A 23,275-nucleotide genomic window follows, 5' to 3' on the forward strand; every position below is an offset into this window, starting at 1 on the left:
AAATAATGGAAAAATGGACACAGTGCATTTTTGGACTGTTAGCCAAAGGGAATAAATTCACTCTTTTACACATCACTGAAAAAATTTCAAAATGCTTTATCCTCAATCTCTTAAGCTCAGTCTTTCTCAATTTTATCATCTGTAAAAATGGGAAAAATAATAACACCTTCCTCATAGGATAAAACAGGATCATACACATCCTAGTATTCTCTGTCTCTCTGTCTGTGTCTGTGTCTGTCTTTCTGTCTCTCTGTCTCTGTCTCCTGCCCTCCCACCTTCCCCTTTCCTTCTCCCCCTCCTTCCCTATCTCTTTCCTCTCTCTCTGTCTGTCTCTCTTTATTTCTCTCTGTTTCTCTATCTCTGTCTATCTGTGTGTGTGTGTGCACACATGCAGTGTGCATGAGTGTAGCAAGTATCTAAGGAGAAATTTGAACTTATTTTTTTTTTGTCTCCAAAGTCTACACTATATACTGTTTTATGAAGAAGAAGTTCAGGTAGCAACCCAGAAGACCTCTACAGTAAGGGTCCGTTAGAGAGGTCTGGCAAGTGCAATTGGAATGTAAGTAGGCAATGGTCTCAAAGTCTCTGGATGTGATTGGGCATGAACACATAGGGACTTCCTTTGTGGGTGAGACCTCCAGCCACGGCAGGAATCCTAAACACTCTGAAATCATGTCAGGATCCGGATGTAATCTCCATCATCGACCCTATTTAAGCTCCGAGGAGAAAGGGCTTGACCTCTTTTACTCTTTCCATCTCTTTTCCACTTTCTTCACCTGGAGCTCGGCCTTGGGGAGAGATACTTAGATAGTGTAGGAAGTCATAGAGTGAGGTGTAATCCACATGAATAAAGTCTAAGCTTGTTTGCCAAAACTCTCAAGTGCTCTGTTCTGCTCAAACTGCATCCGTATGAGATAGCAGGCAGAGGATTTCTGGAGACCCTAAAACAGAGGTAAGATTTATAATATTTACCACAGTTTCTCTGATTAGACCTAGGAATCAGGATCGATTAGCGGTAGTTGAGTACCAGAATAGCAGTTAACACTCTACCAACATTCTTCTTCAAATAACTTTAAAATAACATGTTAATTTAAATTAGGCTCAACAGAGACAGCAAGAGGTGAAACTGAAATATTTTTACAACATAAAACAACTTAGGAGTTTAACACTGGTGTGTAATCAAGTAATTGTTAAACAAAAAACTGTTACAAATTTAAACAAGATGGTTCAAATTACTTCTGTTTTTGACTCAACAATTTTATTTTAACATACTCTTTCCTCATCTTTGGTACAGCTAGATGGTACAGTAAATAGAGTACAGTTAATAAAGTAAACTCCAAGCCTGGAGTTAGGAAGACTTATCTTTTTTAATTCAAATCTGATCTCAGACACTTAAGATTGTATGACCATTTAACCCTCAAATGTAAATTAATTGGAGAAAGAAATGGCAAACCACTTCAGTATCTCTTCCCAGGAAACCCCAAATGAGGAGTCAGATATGACTTCTCACCTTTACCATTATGTTTAATTGGAAATGAAAAATTAAGTAAAATAAACATTTTATACACTCTACTCATGAAACCCATTAATTGGTTTGATTAAAATTATTTTACTTCTCTGAGTCTCAGTTTAATCATCTATAAAATCAGGATTTGAGATTGATCTCTAATGTCTATTCCAACTCCATGATCCTATGATAAATCACACGTGTGTGTGTATGTGTGTGTGTGTATATATATATATATATATATATATATATATATATACTTGTATGTGTACATATTTTGCTCAAGTGGTTTGACAAAATTCATACAATTAACCAACCAACTTCCATATAATTGAGAGAATCCTGGGGTCTCTCAAACCCTTTCACAGAGTATACAGATTTAAAAGTAGTTTTTATTCTAATGTGGTAAATATCTATAAATAGAACTTTGCACAGATTCTTAATCATTTTAATAGTATAAAAGGAAACTGAGAACAAAAAAATAAGAGATGCTCAAACCTCTACTTTATACTCAATTGTCCTCCCTCTTAAGTAGTATCTCCAATCCCCTACATATTTTGATCAATTTAATTCTCTTTAGACTTGTAAACCTATTGTGTGCCCTGAGAATAGTCTCTTGGAATGCTGTTTATGGTTTGAATGCTAGTGTTACTCTGACTGACAGAAGCAATCTTTTCTGGTGTGTTAGAGCTATTTCAGTTGGATAAACAAAAGATGAGAAATAGCAATTCTAGAACATTTGGGGATACTAGCTATATCAATAGACAAAATAAAAAAATACAAATAAGTTGCAAAAAATGACATAAGCAATTTTTTTTTTTCAGCTTAACACTTGTTTAACTGAATTTGACACTGGATGGAAAGATTAAATTGAGGACAAAATTGAGATGTTCCATTTATCAGGAAAATCACTTTTCCTGTATCTTTCCAAATAATGGCTCCCATGATTCAATACAAGAAATGTGAAAAAGATACATATTTAGAGGGATTAAGATAACAAATAGAATTAGAATTTCTATGACTACAAAAATATTGAATTGAGTCTGGATAGTGTGAATATTTATTAAACTTATTCCATTCAGAAATAACTAACAAGATTGGGGATTGACGGGAATAATAATCAATTTCTGCAAATTTTTCCAAACCAGAGAAACAAATGAAAATGAAAATGGACATCATATATAGAAACAAAATCTGAACATACAAGATATATAGAAACACTGAATAATTAAAATGGTCATAAAACCAGAGAACTGCAATATTTAGTGCAACTGTCCATATCCTCAACTCATACCATGCAATAGGCACAGTCACTACAAACAAATTAGTAAGCTTTTGATTTAACATAAAAAAATAAATAAAATAGTAAGTGAATTTAAATCTATTCCCATGCTGGAAGAGATAACAGATATCAATTCCACCTAGCCTTATGAAAGTGCAGAGTGAGGTTGAAGAGGTAGGAATCACAGAAACATCTAAGAGGAGAAAGCTTCTATTATCCAGGGAGAAAGGCTTAAAAGCTTAACTGAGTTCAGTCCTCCATTCCCAGAGTTTACTTTGGATAGGAAAATAAATTAGAGTTCTACATTCCAGTGAGAAGTTTGATAATGTTTATTTTAAGGAGATAAGGAGATTTGAGTGAATTCAGCTAAATTTACCTACGTTATTCAAATTTGCTTTCAATCATATTAAACATGTTTTTCTCTGTATCCTTACAAAATTTACTCTTTTGAATTGAAACTGAGACAAAAGGGTACTGCTGATGATTATTTTGTGCGCCTGGAAGTGAACATAGAAGAAATAACAAATTTCTTTTCATCATGGGTAAGACTTTGGAAAAGAAAAATATATGCAATTGGAAAGAAAGACTGGGAAGGGTTTTGAAACTGGAATATGGCTTATGTTTTAGAAAGGGAAATAAAACAATGTTATTAATGAATATTTCCATGGTAGTTGTGATCATGACTGTGACAGAAGACAAAGAAATGTCAGTAGTTTTATCTGGAGGGAATTTACCCAATATGAAATAACCTATGGATAAAGTACAGGTTTCTTAAGAGTTTATCCCATGCAGGTGTAAGGTTGAATGTGTACCAAGAAGTGATCATAACCTAAGGTCATGATGGTTAATAGAAGAGAAAAACAATATTAATTTAATTTTACCCATAGTAAGAGATGATATTGGAATGGCAAGAGATAGGATTGGGCTTCAGGGATGAGAATAAAAAAAAAATCATTGCAACCACAAAATACATGTTATTTATTGTATTAATAGTTCTAAAACCAACCCTGGGAATAAATGACCCAAATAAAATGCATTAATAGGCAAATAATAAAAAGGAGGGAAAGTGTGATATCACTAAAGCTACAATACAAAAATGAGAGAGATTTACCTGGTGCGTTATTTATAGAGAAAATAAAGAGAAAAAGTAATATTGCAGTCAACGAATGGGGGGAAAATTCAGAATAGAATAGAAATGGTTACAAAAGAAAAAGGAGTCAGAATAACAGAAGTTCAAACATTTACCTAAATTGATTGGGAAATAGGAAGGAGAAAAACAATTTAAAATTACAATAGTAGTGGAGAAAGTTATAGAGTGAAAAGGGATGAATATAAAGGGATGTGCAAAATAAGTAAATAAAAACCAAATAAGAAGAAATAAAGGAAATAAATTAATTATTTAAGAAAATTCAAGGAATTTGGACTAGAGTACAAAATGGGGTAGAAGAATTTCAGATCCTCCAGGCATAGATCACATCAAAGCAGTTTAAGTAAAACTAATCACAGGAAAATAATATTTAACTAAAAGAGAAAAGTGATAAAAATAGATAAAAAAATTAAAGAAAAAAATTAAAATGAAAATTTTAATGAATTAACCTACATTAAAAACTTATACTTAAAAAAGCATGCATTTAAGAAAAAAAAAGACCTGAACATAATACAATTAGAGGTCTTAAAATATGTTATTATTTTTAAAAGGCAAAAATTAGCATTGTCATAGTACTATCAAAAGAAAATAATTATTTATAACATTAAGAAATTGAATAGAGCAATCATAACATGCTTAGAAGCAGCATAGAAAATGGAACAATATAATACTATATATATTTGCACTCAATGATATGGCATCTAAATTTATAAAAGAAAATCATTTAAATTGAATAAAGAAACAATAACAATATTTTGCAGGAGACTTCAGTATTCTCTTCTCAGAATTTAACAAATCTAAATGAATGATATACACATTCATAAACATGGTTCTGAAAAAAAACAGAATTTAAAACTGAAAGATGCATAGTATCTTCTAAACAAAATAAAACTAAAGACTATACTTGTTTTGCAGCATGGTGTGGTAGATTTACAAACAATAAATATCCTGCAGAATAGAGAATTTATAAACATATTTAAAAATCTGAAGTGCTAAAGGTTACCTTTTGAGTTTAATATTGTGGTTTTTTTTCCCCCTATGTTTGCTAATGAATGCAATTAAGTAACTTGTATGTTATGTATATTCTCTCAGATGAACTAAAAATTGTTCTGTCATGGAGATTAGCCAAGGAGAGACCAAGTATCATATAAATAAGTAGGGTGCCTAATACTATTGCCCATGTGAACTTCAGAGCATGTGAAGCTATATTATGAATATTTCCTGTCTCCTTGCTTACAAGCAAAGGGATAGACATGGTGTTTTTTTTTGACAAGCTGTTGAAATGGAGCAGGTTGGTGTATAAATAAAAGTTACTAGATGGTCAAATCAGTCTCTCTCTCCTCTCCTTGTTGTTGTAATAGCAGTAGTAATAGTAGTAGTAGTAGTTTTCTTCTTCTTCTTCTTTTTCTTCTTCTTCTTCTTCTTCTTCTTCTTCTTCTACTTCTAGTTGCTCTTGTTCTTCTTTTTTTTTTCTTCTTCTTCTTCACATCACCCTCTCTTTCTCCCTTTCTCTTCTGTTCTTCCACCCTCTTTCCCTCCCTCTCTCTTTTGTTCTCTGTCTCTGCCTCTCTTTTCCTCCATCTCTACCTGTCTGTTTCTGTGTGTGCGTCTCTCTCCCTCCTTCCCTTCCTCTTCCTACAAAAGATCAATTAGCCAGAAAAATTGAACATATTTTTTTTCATGAGAAAAGATTCGCATTCAATTAAATAGGAAATTTCTAATCATTTCTGATGTAACGAGCACAGTCAAACAGAAAATTTGATCTTCAAATACAAGACTTGAGAGAAACAAAAAATGAGTAAGAAAAAATGTTGTTCAAAATGGCTATTCAGTTTATAACCTTATATGGAAAGATGTTATTTATAACTCTTAAAAATCTCTATTTCCATTATAGCAGTTAGAAAGAGGTATAAATTAACTTTGATATAATGATAAAAAAATGAGGGGTAAACAAAAACATTGTGACAGAAAAAGAAGAAAGGGAAAAGCATAATAGTAAATGATATTACATGAAGAAATATGAAATACTTATTACAGTAGAGGGTAAGAAGGAAAGGGCTGTAAATTGTTTTAATTCTTATTTTCATTAGATTTTTGCTCAAAGAAGAAATCAATTGATTAACAAAATTAGTCTTACTGATTGGAGGGAAGAGGGAAGGGGAAAAGATAAGGGGATAAGACTGATAAAAGGAAGGGCAGATTAAGGGAGGGAGTAGTCAGAAACAAAACACTGATGAGGAGGGACAGAATGAAAGAAGAGAGAGAGTCACAGCAAGAAAGAAAGAGCAAGAGAGAAAGAGAGAGAGAGAGAGAGAGAGAGAGAGAGAGAGAGAGAGAGAGATGGAGAGGGAAGGAAGGAGGGAGGGAGGAAGAGAAAGAAAGTGTAAACAGTAGAAAAATAAGTGAAGGGAAATACCAAGTATTCATAACTATAAATGTGAATGGAATAAACTCTCCCATAAAATGGAAGTGACTATCAGTGTGGATTACAAACTTGAATCCTACACTATGTTTAAAAGAAACACATTTGAAGCAGAGAGGCCCACACAGAGTAAAGTAAAAAGGTAGAGCAAAATAAATATATATGTGCCAGGTGGTATAACATTTAAATTCTTAAAAGATATTTTCAATGAATTATAGGACAAAATAGATAACACAACTATAGTAAAGAGAAACTTCAACCTATTCCTCTCAGTACTACATAAACACAAAATGAATAAAAAAGAAGTTAAGAAGGTGAATAAAAATTTAAAAACAGTAGATATGATAGACCTCTGAAAATAGGATAAGAGCATGATTCCATATGAGGATAGAGGGAGAGGAGAGAAGGAGGGAAGAAGGAAGGAAAGGAAGGGAGGATAAAAGGAACAGAGAAGAAAAGGGAGCAAGTAAAAGAAGGAGGGAAGGAGTAAAAAGCTTTGTTATCCTACTGGAACTCCTCAGTTGCACTCATAATGGAGAATCAACTCCTACTCACAAATTGCTGTTTGTCTGAAGAGGTCCATGACATCACTGATGAGGTTTAAAAGAGTGATTATTCATTCAAAAGGAGACGTGCAAGGTGAAAGGTGTTTGTGAGGAATTCACAATGACAGTCACCTTCCTAAAATGCACCATTATTTACAAGAAAATGATTCAGACAAAATCTAAAGGTGATATTTGTGACATGCTTCTGAAAGGGGTGATTTTTGTAGACAGAAGGAAGTGAAGAGAAATCAGTAAAAAATTGGGGAGATAAACAGGGTTTTGCCAGTCACCAGCCATACTCTCTTTTCCTGAGCCATCTGGGTCCACTGCCAAGATGTAGACATTCATTTGGACATTCAGAACATAGAAACAGGAATTTTATGCCTGAAGGAGTGAAATGATTTTTCAAGATTTTGATTAATAATTATTTCTTCCCACATTTCCAAAGCCTGGTGGGAATGATTTCTTGGCTTTAAACAACTGTTCTTCTACTATTTCTATATAAATAGCTCCTTGGACATAAAAGAATTTCTCTTTTTGATTTTTCAATATAATGTTTATGAGTGGTTTGTGAAATTATGATTTACATTTTCAGTTTGAAAGAATATTGATTAGTACTGCTTTCATGTTCTTATAACCCTTTGTGCTTTTAATATTGAGACCCATATTCAAATTCTACTTTACATTTTATTTTCTGAAGTTGTGCAAATATCATTTGTTCTTATTGTACATCTAAAGAAAGTAGTTAATTAAAAGCATAACTGATGCTCAAATCCAAATATTTTACTCCATGCCCATGGTGCTTTTCACAATATCACTTTTTCTAAGAAATGTAGGGAGTCAACCTACTTCTCCTCAAAAAATAATTCTGACAGGAAAATGATATCAACTTTTCCTAAATTTTGTGCCCTGCTGACCAATTGTTTTATTCTAGAACAATAGTCTGGAAAGTTATATGTTGAAAAATAATGGATCACGCTGTATCACAAGATCTTGTAAATCCATTAGCAAAAAGGAATGCCAGTTATTCCTCAGAAAAGGGTTGTGACCAAAAACTGCTACTGGTTTAATCCTCTGTTATCAGTTCCTATTTTATTCTCCTTGGGATTGACAAGAAGGATGTAAGAGCTAAAGCCTAGGGGAAGACAGTTATGGAGGACCCTGAATCCAGTGTTGTGTCTTGGGTTACATTACAGTTTTCCAAAGCCCAGTTAAATCCCATGATAACAGGTGACTAAGGACATTATTTTTAAAAATACTAATGCATTTGTGTGCACACAACCTTTATGGATTAAACACAAGAATTTTCCCTCCAAATAGATACAATTAATCTTCCCTTTAATATTTCCCAATAGTTTCTTTTTAGAAAGTTCAAATCAATGTAATTAACTTAGAATAATCTCTCATTATATCACTTTCTTTTGTTCTCACAGAAATAATTTAAGATATTATTAAGGGGAAAAACACCTCCTTCCTAAAACTAAAACTCCATGGGATTTCAGTACTGATTTTGGGTTGATTGCTAATGTCCCTATATGATGTCCCTATATGATTGCCTAGCAGCAGCAGCCATGTGTCAGTGATGTTTAAAATCCAAATATTTAAGAAGATATCCCAGTATTATGATTTAAATATGACTTTGCTTGGGGAATCTACATATCATTAAGCACATGAAGTTTAAGTATGGGATATACTGTGCTGGTTTCATCTGGTATTCCAAATTGGATGTCTAACATTCTTAATGGCTACAATTTTTTTTACTTAAAATAACACAAGTTTTCTGTCATTTCTGGAGGGAAAAAAGCCTCACTACATACTTCATTGCATTCCCTTGCTTTTTTCCTTTCTTCCCTCCCCTCCTTGGAAATTTATTATTTTCAACTAGTGGACTGAAATTATTACTTCTGTCTCCTGGGTGCAATAAAGTAATTTGGTTCTTTAATGGGCCTTGTTAGGGTTGAAGACCAGTGTTTTTGGGGATAATTTTTTGCATTACTGGTATACTACCTGCTGAGTCATCAGCATGGAAACCAGAGGTTAATTTCCCTCCTACTAAATGAAGCAGATAATCAGCCAGCAGAGGATGGTTCCTGTGCTGTAAATAAGTACTGACAAGCTAAGGGACAGAACTGTGTATCACTCAGCTCCATTCACACCATCTGTCCACAAATTAAGACAAAGTAAGGATATTAATTTGTTACATTTCAAAAGCTGTCCTGACAAACCCACATGGACATTTTTAAATGGCAATGAATGACTGAAACATTTAACTAATATTCCACTGAGTCATGGGTTATAGATTTGAAAACTTCCTTTCCAGTAATGAATATGTGGATTTTTTTTTGACCAGATGTACAGTTAATGACAATCAAAGCAGATGCTTTGCAAAGCATTACACAGTGGGATCATTTTTTCCCTTTTTTTCTACCTAAGTTATAAGTTCCATTAACTTGATAACATACAATTATATCCATTTTATTAAAAAATAAGTTATACAGGCAAAGGACTTTGGGCTGCAGTATGAGAAAATATATATTTAGAAAAATTCTTATCTTCTTTAAAAAAATACTTATAGAATCATTAAATTGGAAAGATGAAAGGGTGACTTGTCTACTGAAGTGACAAGATACCTGGCAATGGAGCAGTATGCATCCAATTCATTCATCTTCCTAGAAATAGGTGATCAACAGGACTATAGAAAAGCAAATAGCAGCAGCTACAGCTAGATAAATATTAGTGCTTTTTTCCTCTGGCTAAGAAAAATAAAGTCTTAATGGGAATATGTGCATGGGTGCCTAGTTAAGGCAATATTTGTAGGGTATATAGTCCAACATAGAATTCAATTTAAATATTTATAAAAGGATGATTCCTGCAAAAGGAAATTTGAAATAGTATGGCCTAAAAATTCTGACATTCCAGGTATTGATATAACAGCAATGATACAACCAATGAGATATATCCTAGGTGTGATCACATACTAAGAAATACGTGTATAAAGAAAGACAAAAGTTATTATTCATCAAGTCCAATTCCTTCATTTTACAAATGAAGAAACAGACCTATAGAGGTGAAAGAAAAACAAAAACTCAGATACTGGCAGATGATGTAGAAAATCCAAATTGAAATCCTGATTTAAGGATGTTCAATACAATATGTTTTCTATTGCAAAATAGGAAACTACTGATGTTGAAAAATTGAATGAGATTAAAGATCAATAGAAAAATAAATGAAGAAAATCATGTTTAACCCTTATAGATTTATATATGAATCCAATAAAATGACAGAGAATACCTAAAAGAAACTTATCTAACAAAAAGCATAGGGAACAGAAATGAGAGACTAAAAATAATTAGTGGTAATTCCAAAATATTAGACACTGGAAAAATTTGCAGAAATAAAAATTCACAATAATATACTTAAACAAGGAAACTATATTGTACTGAAACGTAAACTAGATAATGAAATTGTATCATTAGTGATTGCATTTAAATCCATTGGTATAACATCTAAATTGGTGCAGGAGAAATTAAAATCAATTTTAGAAAAGGAACAGATAGTAAAAAAATAATTATAGGATATTTTAATTTTAGTCATATAATAGTTTTTAAAAAGTTCTCAAACTTAACTTCACCAAATATGTACAAAGAATGAATATACATTATCCCATACCTAAAAAGTGATATTCCAATCTCTGCTTCTTTTGATTGTGAGAGAATTCACCAATATTTAAAATAGGTTATTTAAAAAAAATTCAAATTGTTAAAATTGATTTTCCTGGAAAAATATTTTGAATATGTTTTTCTCATAACAATCTCATTTCCATTACATGTGTAGGAAGCAAATTAAAATTCATAAGATTAAGAACTATTCCCCAATGTATAAAATATCAAATTATATGAAGGCATAAATAGCTTTTAATTTTTTTTCTTTTACTGCATGTTTATTTTTTATGTTAAACATAGTAGTAATATATGTTAATTCTAATGTAAGGATACAAATCTATAACAATTATTTTGTGGCACAAGAAAAATCAAATCAAACCATTAAAAAAAGAAGTAAAATAAAATGCAAGCAAGCAATAACAAAAAGAATGAAAATACTATGTTGTGAATCACATTCAGTTCCCATAGCTCTCTCTCTGGGTGTAGATGCCTCTTTTCATCACTGAATAATTGGAACTGGTTTGAATCATCTCATTGAAGAGAGCCACATTCATCATAATTGATCATTGTATAATTTTGTTGTTATCCTGTATAATGATCCCCTGGTTCTGCTCATTTCATTTAGCATAAGTTCATGTAATTTCTCCAGGTCTCTCTGAAATCATTCTGTTGGTCTTTCTTACAGAACAGTAATATTTCATGACATTCATATACCACAATTTATTCAGCCATTCTCCAATTGATGGGCATCCATTCAATTTCCAATTTCTTACCACTACAAAAAGGGCTGCCATAAACATGTTTGCACATATGAATCCCTTTCCCTCTTTAAGATCTCTTTTGGATATAAACCCAGTCAGTAGAAACACTGCTGGATCAAAGGATATGAACAGTTTGATAACTTTGATAACTTTTTGAGCATAGTTCCAAATTGCTCTGCAGAATGGTTGGATCCTTCAGTCCCACCAACAATGTATTAGTGAATACATAAATTTCAAATAAATCTAAGCTATTGATATTCATATAAAATATTATAAATCTCAAATACTAAAAAAAATTAAATAGTTATTTAATTTCAGCTAATACCTATCAGACTGGCAAAGTTGAGAAAAAAGGAAAACACAAATGTTGAAGAACATATAAGAAAAGAGGCATACTAATGCACTTTTTGCAGAGATGTGAATTGGTCCAGCCATTCTGGAAAGCAATTTGGAACCTAATTCTCAAAGTTCCTAAGTAACTGAGCAAATACTTTAATCCAGTGATACCACTACTAGGATTTATATACCTACAAGACATCAGAAATAAAAAAAAAATAATAATGTATGATGTGTTGAAAAATGTATAATAAATGGTTCTCTGAAAAAAATACATCACATTTTTTATTTCACTTTTTATTATTAACATTTTCTCCATCTCTTTCCCAAGTATGGGCAACCAGGAAAATAATAAATCAAACTCCAATTTGTAGTATGCTCTAATTTCTGAGATGCTAATACCCACACTGAACATTTAACAATTTGCTTCATCTGCATCTCTTGCTTTTCCTGGTTTTAGTTCCACAGAATGAGACATTCATATTAGGCCAATTCTGCTTTTCAAGTTATTCTTCTACTCATTTATTTTTTGTATGTCTTTTATGATTTGGTATACTCTATTTTTAAGCTGTTATTTTTTGTGTCTCCTTTACTAAACTGTCGACTTGTTTTTCATGATTTTATTGTATCAATAAAATATCTTTTCCCAATTTTTCCTCTTGTTTGATTTTCAGAACCCTTTTTGAGCCCTTCCATGGCAAGAGACCAATTCATATTTTTCTTGGAGGTTTAGATATAGAAGCTTTAATTTTGTATATTTTTCTGTTTTTATCTTCCTTGCCACCACTGTAACTTCCTATGGTCATAATACTTTTCTGTTGTTTGCTCATTTTTCTAGCCTATTTTTTGACTTTTGGCTTTTTGTTAAAGTAGGACTTTGCTTCCAGGATGAAGATTGCACTGTCTCGAGATTTAAAGGTTTTATATATTTGTTTCCAGAGATACTTCTAGGAACCTGTAACTTTTCAGTTCTTCCCAGATGATATAATCTACAGAGAGGTCTTTAGTGCTCTGTAGTACTAAACCAGAAACTGTGCTCTGGTCTGTGAGGAATCACAAGGACTCTTTTTGCTCTAAAATTGTAAGGAGAGTCCTCTTTCCACTGTGACTTGCAAGGTCTGGTGTTCTAGGGCTCCTTCTGATCAATTGTTCAACCTCTTGACTACCTGTGAGCTGAAAGCTCCAAATGTTGCTTCAGATTCAGTGGCTCCTACCCACTCCTAGTTTGTTTGGTATAGCATTTTGCACCGGTGCAGCCTGTACTGGACTGCTCTCCCCTCTGGTGGGACAGATTTTCCTACTAAAATCTTTTAAGTTATCTTTGGTTGCAAAATTATTTTGCCATGTCCTTTTCTGAGTTCTGCTTTTGGAATTGTTTTACTTCATTACATATATACAATATTCATATAGGTTTTGGAGAAACTGCAACTCAAATTATTTGCTACCTTTTCTCTGCCATTTGGGTTCAAACTGATAGAAAGTGAGTTTCAATAATAAAAGTTATCTTTTCTTTCAGTATTCAATACTGCTTTCTTTGTATTACATTGTCTATGAAAAGCAATTATTCTGCATGACAATATTTTGCAGCTTTTATTTTTACTGGTCTTGTTATTCTTCCAGTGTTAAACAGGCCACTCTGCATGCTAGAGAAATTAAAAACAACTCTCCAGCTTAGTTATCTCTAAAAGCATTTGTCTCTTATCTGAGGACATTATAGCTATAGTTTACCAGTTCCTGAAACTGATTTCCTTTTTGACTTCTTTTTACTTGCTGTGACTGAAACTGTTTCATTGCAAACTTGAATAAAACTTAAAATGTTTGAGTTTCCCACACTGATGGACCATTGTAATATCTCTAAAAGCCATTGAAATATGCTCATTAAAGAGCTGCATCTTTGACATTTCTTTCTCTTTTTAAGAAGCACAAAAATTAAAACATAAGAAAAGAGAACAAACGAAAACCTGAAAGATTCAAATCTAGCATTCAAGTGATGAGTTGACTGTGGGAAAATGAATTTCATCCTAATTCCTCTGATTAGGATCAATTACTTTCATGTAGGCTAATGTCAGTGGAACTCACATCGCAAGACTACTGCTGTCATAAAATGAAAACCTATAAAACTTATTTGCCTTTCCCAAGTAACTCACATATGCCTATGGTACAATTAAATGGCAAAGACTGGATCTTACCTCTCATGTTCATATTGCAAATTGGATACTTTCTATTACATCCAATGAAGTACTATTTTTTTACAGTTACAAGTGAACAACCAAGACATAATTTGCTCTGCACAAATCAGTGAATCAAGTTCCCCGTGATTTATGTAGGCAGTGATGTTGAGTCCCTGTAACATTTTTGTATGTTCAAATTATATTGAAAATTACCCTCAAATAGAATATTTTAATTTAATAGAACATTCATATATTATCTTTGCAGCTTTGTTTCTCAGATGCTACATGTTCTTTAAAATGTCCAGCAAATATAATTGTCAATAACACTAAAGGAAAATGACAATAATGGAAATTTATTGGCATTTTCAGATCTTATCATTTGGAGGACAAAGTTACTGAGGAAAATTATATTGCTTCCCTAATGGAGTTTTATTTTTAAGTGTCTTTGGAGGCTTAGGGCCAAGTAAGGAAGATTAATTTTTGTAAGTTTCCTTATACTATTCATATATCTTTCCTAAGCCAAACAATGAATCTACACTGAAGTCAACTTTTATGAACAAAACTACATTATCATCGTGCTGTTTTATTGTTAATATATAAATCTTTAATGAATTTACACTGTATTTTGTATTAGATTCCACAATTTAATGTTTTTTTTTTACTGTATTGTTTTAAGTCAGTGTTTTTCTGATTGCTTTCTGATATAATATCATTCTAGAGCTATTGGAATGGAATGAGTTGCCTATAATTTAGCAGTGAGATCATGTTATAATATTATGATTAACTATTTTACTTTCAATTATTTCTTACCCTAAATTCATGTTAAGATCATAAACTTTTTGAAATTAAAAAGAAAAAAATAGAAACAGAGCATAGAATAAGGAATACAGAGCTTGCCTCATAACAGGAACCCAAGTTAACCTCTTGTTTCTGATACATGTATATATATGTTACATAACCCTGGAAAAGTCATATCCTCTTAGGGACCTGCACAACACTCTAAGACAATACATTGCAAGAAAGATGTTCACTTTTAGTGGTAGAATTTCCTCACCTGGGAGTTTTCTCTATCAAGAGATCCAGTTCTAATATTTATCACTGAAAAATGCTTTCTGAAAACTCTTTTTTTCCTTTCCTGCTTGTAAAGATAGAATGTAATAAGATCTATATACAGTGAAAAGAACAACACTTTTGACAATATGATTGCTCAGTTCGACTCTTTAAGTATTTTTGAGTGTTTATTTTCCTAGCAGACAGTGGATTACCAATTGTCAGGTTGTAGAGGTCATGCTTTTACGAAGTGAAAGGTTGGTCTATATCAACTCTAAGGGCCCTCATAGAACTAGACTTCTATACTTCTTGACTACATGAGAAGTAATAGGAGATAAATTTAGAAAGATAGATTTGAGTTCATCTGAAGGTGATATTTAATGCCAGGTTAAGCATCAGCTTTATTTTGGACACAATGGAATGACAATGAAGAAGCTGAATTTTCTTTTCTTTCATTCTTTCTTTTTAGAAGGGGAATATTCTATTTATGGTAATATATTTATTAACGCTTTTTATTTTTAAAACATATGCATGGATAATTTTTCAATATTGACCCTTGCTAAACCTTGTGTTCTAATTTTCCCCTTTCCCCCACCCCCTCCTCTAGATGGCAAGTAATCCAATATAAGTTAAACATTGTAAAAATGTGTTAAATCAAATATATGCATCTATATTTATACAATTTCTACAATTAATTGCTGCACAAGAAAAATCAGATCAAAAAGGAAAAAAATGAGAAAGAAAATAAAATGCAAGCAAACAACAACAAAAAAATGAAAATGTTACATTGTTATCCATACTCAGTTCCCATAGTTCTCGTTTTGGGTGTAAATCTGATTGATAGTGATTTATAGCACTTTTTATATGTCTAGAAATGGTTTTAATTTCTTCATCTGAAAATTGTTCATATCCTTTGACCATTTATCAGTTGGAGAATGGCTTGAATCCTTATAGATTTGAGTCAATTTTCTATATATTTTAGAGATGAGGATTTTATCAGAACCTTTAAATATAAAAAAATGTTTTCCCTTTTTATCATTTCTGCATAGTTTTGTTTGTACAAAAACTTTTTAACTTCATATCATCAAACTTATCTATTTTTTTGTTCAATAATGAATTTCAGTTCTTCTTTGACCACAAATCCTTTCTCCACTGATCTGAGGGGTAAACTATCCTATGTTCTTCTAATTTGCTTATCATATAACTATGTCTAAATAATGAACAGATTTTGACCTTATCTTGGTATGGTGTTAGGTGTGGGCCAATGCCTAGTTTCTGCCAGACTAGTTTCCAATTTCCTCAGTAGTTTTTTTTTTTTTTCAAATAGTAAGGGATCTTTGGGTATTTAAAACAGTAGATTACTATCATCTTTGACTATTTTTATGGTAATATTTTTGAGTGGTGCAGGAAAAGTGTGTTGAATTTCTATTTAGAGGACATGAGATAAAATCTCAATTTATAATTACACTTTTTATGACCTTAAGACAAATTGTTTGATGTTTCTGGGTGTTACTTTCCTCAAATGACAAAAAGAGAAATTGAATTTGATGACTTCTATGGTCATTTCCAGTTCTAAATTTGTGAATTTATGCAATCCTAAGGCTATGATAATTCCACTGTTAGAGAGACAGGCAGACAGACAGAGAGACAAACCGATAAGAAGAAGGAGACAAAAAGACAGAGACAGAGAGAAATAGAGACATACACAGAAAGAAAAACACACAGACATGCACAGACAGAACCAGAAACTATTAGAGAGACAGGCAGACAATTGAGTTAAGAAAATCATTAATTAAACAGAGAATAGTTTTCATATACCATCTATGTACTCAAGAACTGTGTTAGTTGCAGCAGAGGATACCTAAAAAGAATTAAGAAATCTTTTTTTTTTTGAAGATTTATGTTTAGTTGGGAAACACAATAATTAAGTAAAAAATGAATACAAAGTTACATTTTAGTGGGTCTTTTGAATATGTTGCAAGTGTTTATAAGAGAGGACAGAAAAGAGGAATGCTAAAAGTCAGAAAAGACATTGTGGAGAATATTAAACTTCAGTTGATTCTTGAATGATGGGAAGGCTTTGAATATCTAGGGAAATGCAAATAGCATTCATTTAAGCAAAGAGACAACATGAATAAACATACAATGGCAAAGATTATTATGATTTATTTATGGAATAAGAAAGATGCATTACTGAGTAGAACAGAGGGTATTCCAGGGAGATGAATAAACAAGAATTAAGAGAGAGGAACCATATTATGAATAGTCCTGAAAGCTATGTATAAAGGTTTAAATTTGATGTTAGACATGAATTGTGTTGCTTTTTTAAAAAATAATATTTAATGTTATAAGAGACATACATATTTCACAGGATGATACTTTAATAATTATAATTGAGTTGTGGTATAATGGGATTACTTTATGAAATAAAGATGTGAAAAGATACAGATCATTCAAAAAAAAGGACAGAACAAAAAAGTTCATTAAAATAGCTTTTCATTTTTTAAAAAGATGTGAGGAAGTCAAGAAATTTTAGTCAAAGGGGACACATAATAGCAAGCATATGAGTAATGAATAACAGGAAAAAAAACGGAAGCAATAATGATTAAATATACTACAAACCACCTAGCCAAAAAAGAAGGAAGTAGATGAGATCAGTAAAAAGAAGGTCCTTTAGTAGAAAAGACAGTTAACACTTGTTCTATCTGAAAAGAAAAGAGCTGAGTAGAAATTCTGAAATGCAAACCTAGAAAGGAAAATAATTTGAACAATTAGTAAGGGGGTAGCTAATGGCTAAATGCTTACAAACCTAGTAGGGAGAGAATAGACAAGTATCCCTTCAGAATTCTAATGTCTTTGTGTCCCATAAAATAAAATCCAGGAGATACATGCACAAATTAGTTCTTTATTGCATTTAAAGAACAATTTATTATAATACTACAAAAGTAGAAAAATAAGGAATTAGATCAAATACTTTCTGGTGAAAAATATTGATACTTAAGCCAGAAAAAAAAACAGAGAAATAAACTATGGGCCAATCATACTAAAGAATATCAGTGGAAAATATGAAAATACAGTATTACCAAACAAAATTGGATTTATTAAGGTTTTCCTAACTCCAGGCCTAATGTTCTATCCATTTAGCCACTCAACTGTCCCCTAGGCAAATAGAGGTCAAATTATTTTCACAAGATTCCAAATTCCAAAAAGAATTTGAACACAAGTTTTGTAGACTCCAGATCCTACACTCTGCCCATTGAACTATCTAGCTATCCCTAATAATAATAACAATAATATGTGTATCAATTCATAATACCAATACATTATGAATGCAAATATTTTCCACAAGTTAAAAACACTGAAAAACAGGAATAAATGAATCTTTCCTTAATTTGGCAAGTAAAATATATGTGTCAGCAATATTTGCAATGTAGAAATTCTGTAAGACTTTTCAGTAATACCACTTGCAATGTAAAATATTCATTTTTGCATGGCTAAATGTAGCTAACAGGTGCCTTAGTGGATAGAGTCCAGATTCAGATGTTTTTGAAGTAACCAATATGTGCACATCACTTAATCTCTGTATTTCTTATCTGATAAATAAAATGAAGAAAAACAGCTACCTTCCAGGGTTAAGGTTCTGTATAATGTAACTGAGATAAGACAATGACTCCCTATATACTTTCTAGCACAAGTCTCCTGACATTATTTCAAAAAGACAAAAAAGGAACTTTCTTCAAAAAACACAATATTAACACTTCACAACTGTTTTAATCTTAGGTCAATTAAAAGTTTTTCTCTATTAATCCTTATTTCCCCAACCATCATGCAGTGCTTTTGTAGTCACAATAAAATAGTATCTTTGTGATAGCAACTTTATCCTCGTACCATGTGAAATAACTTACTGTCTTGCATAGCACTCCTTTGTGTAGCTCCAGTGACGTCCCAATAATTTGTTGCCTTTAACAGAATAGAATCTGAGTCTTGAACATCATTATCTTTGCTCCTTGGTCTGCATTGCTTCTATCTGAATTATATGAGTCATTTGCTCTATCACCTAAGGACAATATATGAAAAGATATTTAGTTCAAGTTATAGTCTAGCTTTAGAATCACATGACCTTCAGGATAAAGCTTCTGCTTTTATGTTAGCCTTTATATTCATAGATAGTGTTTGGCGGTTACTTGTCTCATTCAAATATTAACTAGTCCTAATTTATTTAGTCTTAGTTATAACATAATATAATAACAATAATAATAAATAATATACCAGGGGATTGTTGCCTTTTGATATTTGAACTTTAGATACATTCACATATTATTTGACCTTCTCCATAATGGTCCACTTGAAAGTTAAGAGCTACAGTTTGTTTTTTGGACAGTAAATCTCACTGTCAATAACTCTTTTGGTGAGAAATGCAATTGGTTGGAGCAGTAATGAACTGAACCAGCTAGGCCCAGAGAAAGAACTCTTTGCCAATCCCTATATTTATGCACACCTGCATTTTTGATTTCCTTCACAAGCTAATTGTACAATATTTCAGAGTCTGATTCTTTTTGTACAGCAAAATAACAGTTTGGTCATATATACTTATTGTGTATCTAATTTATATTTTAATATATTTAACATCTATTGGTCATCCTGCCATCTGGGGGAGGGGGTGGGGGTTAAGAGGTGAAAAATTGGAACAAGAGGTTTGGCAATTGTTAATGTTGTAAAGTTACCCATAAATATAACCTGTAAATAAAAGGCTATTAAATAAAAAAAAAGAGAGAAATGCAATTGGTTTCTGATAAACATTACTTTTTTGATAAATGAGTGTTCTCAAACTCAGGTTATCATCTATATAAAGGACACTAAATAGTGCTTCACAGATTCAGGAACTCTAACTCTGAGCAAATCACTAAATGTCTTTCAAATTCCGTTTCTTCATGTTTAAAATGAATACAATAATAGTTCCTATCTTCCAAAGTTTTTGGAATGATCAAATTTTAGAAAAATGTGCAAAACACTTTGAAAATCTTAGAGTAATATAAATACTATTTGCCATTACATGAAATTTTAATTAATGACACATGAGAAAAGGTAACAAAAAACAAGTAATTGAGTACAGCAAAATATTATTATATTAACAATATATGAAAGATAAGCCAATTTCAGAAAGTCACTGTCATCTGCATATAAACAGCATCTTTGTCAGTAGAACATGGCGTGGTGCATTTATGACCAGTAGCATTCACAAACATAATAAATATATTTGGAATCCTTTGAGATAAAATGAGTCAGTCATGTGAAAAAATAAGTTATGAAAAAAGAAAATAATAGAAATCTGACCTGGAAAGAAATAAGAGTAATGAGAAAAAATATTTTAAAATTAGAATCAGAAAGATTAAAATGTAGACAAAACCAAACTATATTAAAAAAAACAAACAACCTAGAGTTCAAAAACATCAGAGGAAGAGAAAAAAAAAATATCTGAAATGAGTCCAGACTCATGGGACACTTATATATCAATAAGGGAGATATATTCAGAAATAAACAACAACAAAAACAATAACAAAGGAAAAAAAGATAACCACAGTGTATGGCAGTTAGGAGGCACTAAATAAATATTAATTTTATTTTATTTAGCTATATATGTAAACAGCACAGATACCCTGTAGATGTCACACATATAGTTTTTCATCTGGGATAGTTTGAATTTTTTTCCCTTTGTAATTTTTGTACAGAATTTTTGTTAATAGAAGGAATTTCTATTTACATCTATACTCTGCAACCCTTGTCAGAATTACAGAACATAGGAAATCAGCATTCTATGGATGTAAGTTTCATTTAATTTAGTAAAAATACAAGGAAAATGTTTTCAGTGCTCCAACAAGAGGTCACTCAATTATTTCTCTAAATCCTTTTCACATGTGCCCCAGTTTTCCACTCTGAATTCCTACAGGAAAAATCCCAAGATACTGACTGCTCCACTTCCTCCAATGCCCTCACTTAGTAGTACATGGGAAATGTTAAGCAGAGGCACTGAATATCTGAGATCCTGGATCCTGATTGAGTCTAGTTGCAAGGTTTTTTTTTTTGTTTTTGTTTTTGTTTTTTGGTCATCTTAGTTAGCTCTCTCCTCTCCTTTTTTCTTTTTTCCTTGTCTCTCAGTCTTCTCATCCCAATCTCAATTGAGTTTCTGACTTTTGAACCACTTTGATCACCTCTCTAATTTAGAACTTTAGTTAATTCCTGACTTGGGCAGATAGCCTTGTGCTGTAGAAAGAATAGCAAATAATAATAATAATAATAATAATAACTGGACATGTATACTAATATTATATTTAATTTATACTTTAATATATTTAACATGTATTGGTCAACCTGCCATCTGGGGGAGAGGGTGGGGGGGAAGGAGGGGAAAATTGGAACAAAAGGTTTGGCAATTGTCAATGCTATAAAATTATCCATGCATGCAACTTTTGTAAATAAAAAGCTATAATAATAATTAAAAAAAGGACGGATGTAATAAAGATGTGCAGTTTCAAAAAAAAAAAAAAAAAGAATAGCAAAAACCACTATTTGCTCAGTGTGTCTAACATGATTAACAGTAAACTACCCTTCCAAGATCAAAGAAGATAAGAGAAAAGAATCATAAATTATGGTTATTTGAAATATAGCTCTTATTTCCTTCTTCTCATTATATTGCTTTTTCCTTTGTGTTCTTCAAATTATTGTTCCCCCTATTAGAGAGATGATATGGGAACATGGACAGAATGCAGGACATGGGCATCAAGTTACAATGTTGCACTATAATAATCTTTGTGAGACAATAAAAAAAAATTTTTCCATCACATTTTCAAAATGTTAGCCTATGAGAGAAGTCTTATATCAATATCTTTCATGTCTCACAATAAATTTCAGTGTTTTTCAAAAAGAGAGACCTTGAGAGGGTCCTTTCATTACTTCTGACCTCAATATGAGTGTTTGCTTTGTGTGAGTTCTATTAGCATTTACATATAAAAACACATACACACAATAGCACATACTTAAGTGGCTATGAATAATATTTGTACATATACATACATGTATTGTGCATGTCCATACGTATGTATGTCCAAATTTTTCTCCAATGATGAGATCACCAATTGATTTACAATTTGTAGAGAATGAGAGGGACCCCTAGAGATTAAATGACTTTTCCTTCATTACTTGCCTAATATATTTCAATGGAGATGCTTGTATTCATGTTTTCTTAAAGTCCTGACTTCACTATCTCATGAACAAAAATTAAAAAAAAAATAAAACCATCATGGTCTTCTAGTCTCCTGGCACAAATTATTTTCTGCATTGGGAAAATGTGTGGGCTGGAATTTTCAAAAGCAGATAAATATAACCAATAAACTTTTGTCTTGGGGAAACTGCAAAAGAAACATGTTTGTATCATCTTCCCTCCAAATTTGTTTTTCTTAACTTATCTAAAATGAAAAGAATTTTTAAAGTAAATTAGATTTTAGTTGGCATGTCAGTAGCCAGTTGAATACTGAAAGAAAATATCAAAGTCAGCTTGAGAGCAAGGTAGAAAACAGAATTCACATCTTGTTTTGAAAAATAGGTCAAAACATAAGTTCCTTTTTTCCTGGTTAAAACCACTCAGAGTATGAGGATCCTTAATAGCATGGGAATATTCACTAGGCATCTATATACAATTTCATATTCACTAGGCATCTATATACAATTTAACTCATGTCAACCTTGAGTCACTAGTGAGATCCAACTATTACCTTTGTTATGTCAGGAGAACACATAGGGAGAACCTGTGTCAAAGAGTCCATGAGAGAGTATGGGAATGTTACAAGGAACTTTACAGAATTCTTCCTTTGGTTCACACGGCAACCCACATTTTGAAACTCTGAAGGTAGAATCTTAAGAAATTGTGGTAAATCTAACCTAACCACACTTGTTCAGGAAAAATAGGTAAAGAGGTTTTCAGTATGTCCTCATCCACCTTCTTCCTATTAGTCTGTAATCTTTAATCTTCATTGTCTATGAGATATCTCACCTTTGACACACCATGGCTTTATGCAGTGGGCAAATGGCTTAACCTTACTCAGTGCTTTGGGAAAATCTGACTATAAATGGCAGATAAAATACCAACCTGCTGTAGAAAAGATAATTCTCCCTTATAGTTCAATATATCAATCCACTGTCCATTACCTATTTATGACATTTCTCCTCTGGATCAGTATAACATAAAGGGATTAACTCAATACATGGTAAATATATATATATATATATATATATATATATATATATATATATGTGTGTGTGTGTGTGTGTGTGTATGTATATGTATATGTATATATACATATATGTACAACAACAAACCAAAATGTGCTCTTGCTCA

The 23,275-nt window shown here is 31.8% G+C and overlaps 1 long non-coding RNA gene across 1 annotated transcript; it reads right to left on the reverse strand.

Moving 5' to 3' along the window:
• Positions 1-331: 331 nt before the first annotated feature.
• Positions 332-22,908, reverse strand: LOC116419668. Its single transcript, XR_004229941.1, has 3 exons — positions 22,653-22,908; positions 18,789-18,940; positions 332-941 (listed from the first exon to the last, which is right to left on the reverse strand). It is a non-coding gene; the product is annotated as an uncharacterized LOC116419668 (long non-coding RNA).
• Between the last annotated feature and the right edge of the window lie 367 nt (positions 22,909-23,275).

The sequence above is a fragment of the Sarcophilus harrisii genome, chromosome 5 (assembly GCF_902635505.1).
Source record: "Sarcophilus harrisii chromosome 5, mSarHar1.11, whole genome shotgun sequence".
Classification (NCBI taxonomy): domain Eukaryota; kingdom Metazoa; phylum Chordata; class Mammalia; order Dasyuromorphia; family Dasyuridae; genus Sarcophilus; species Sarcophilus harrisii.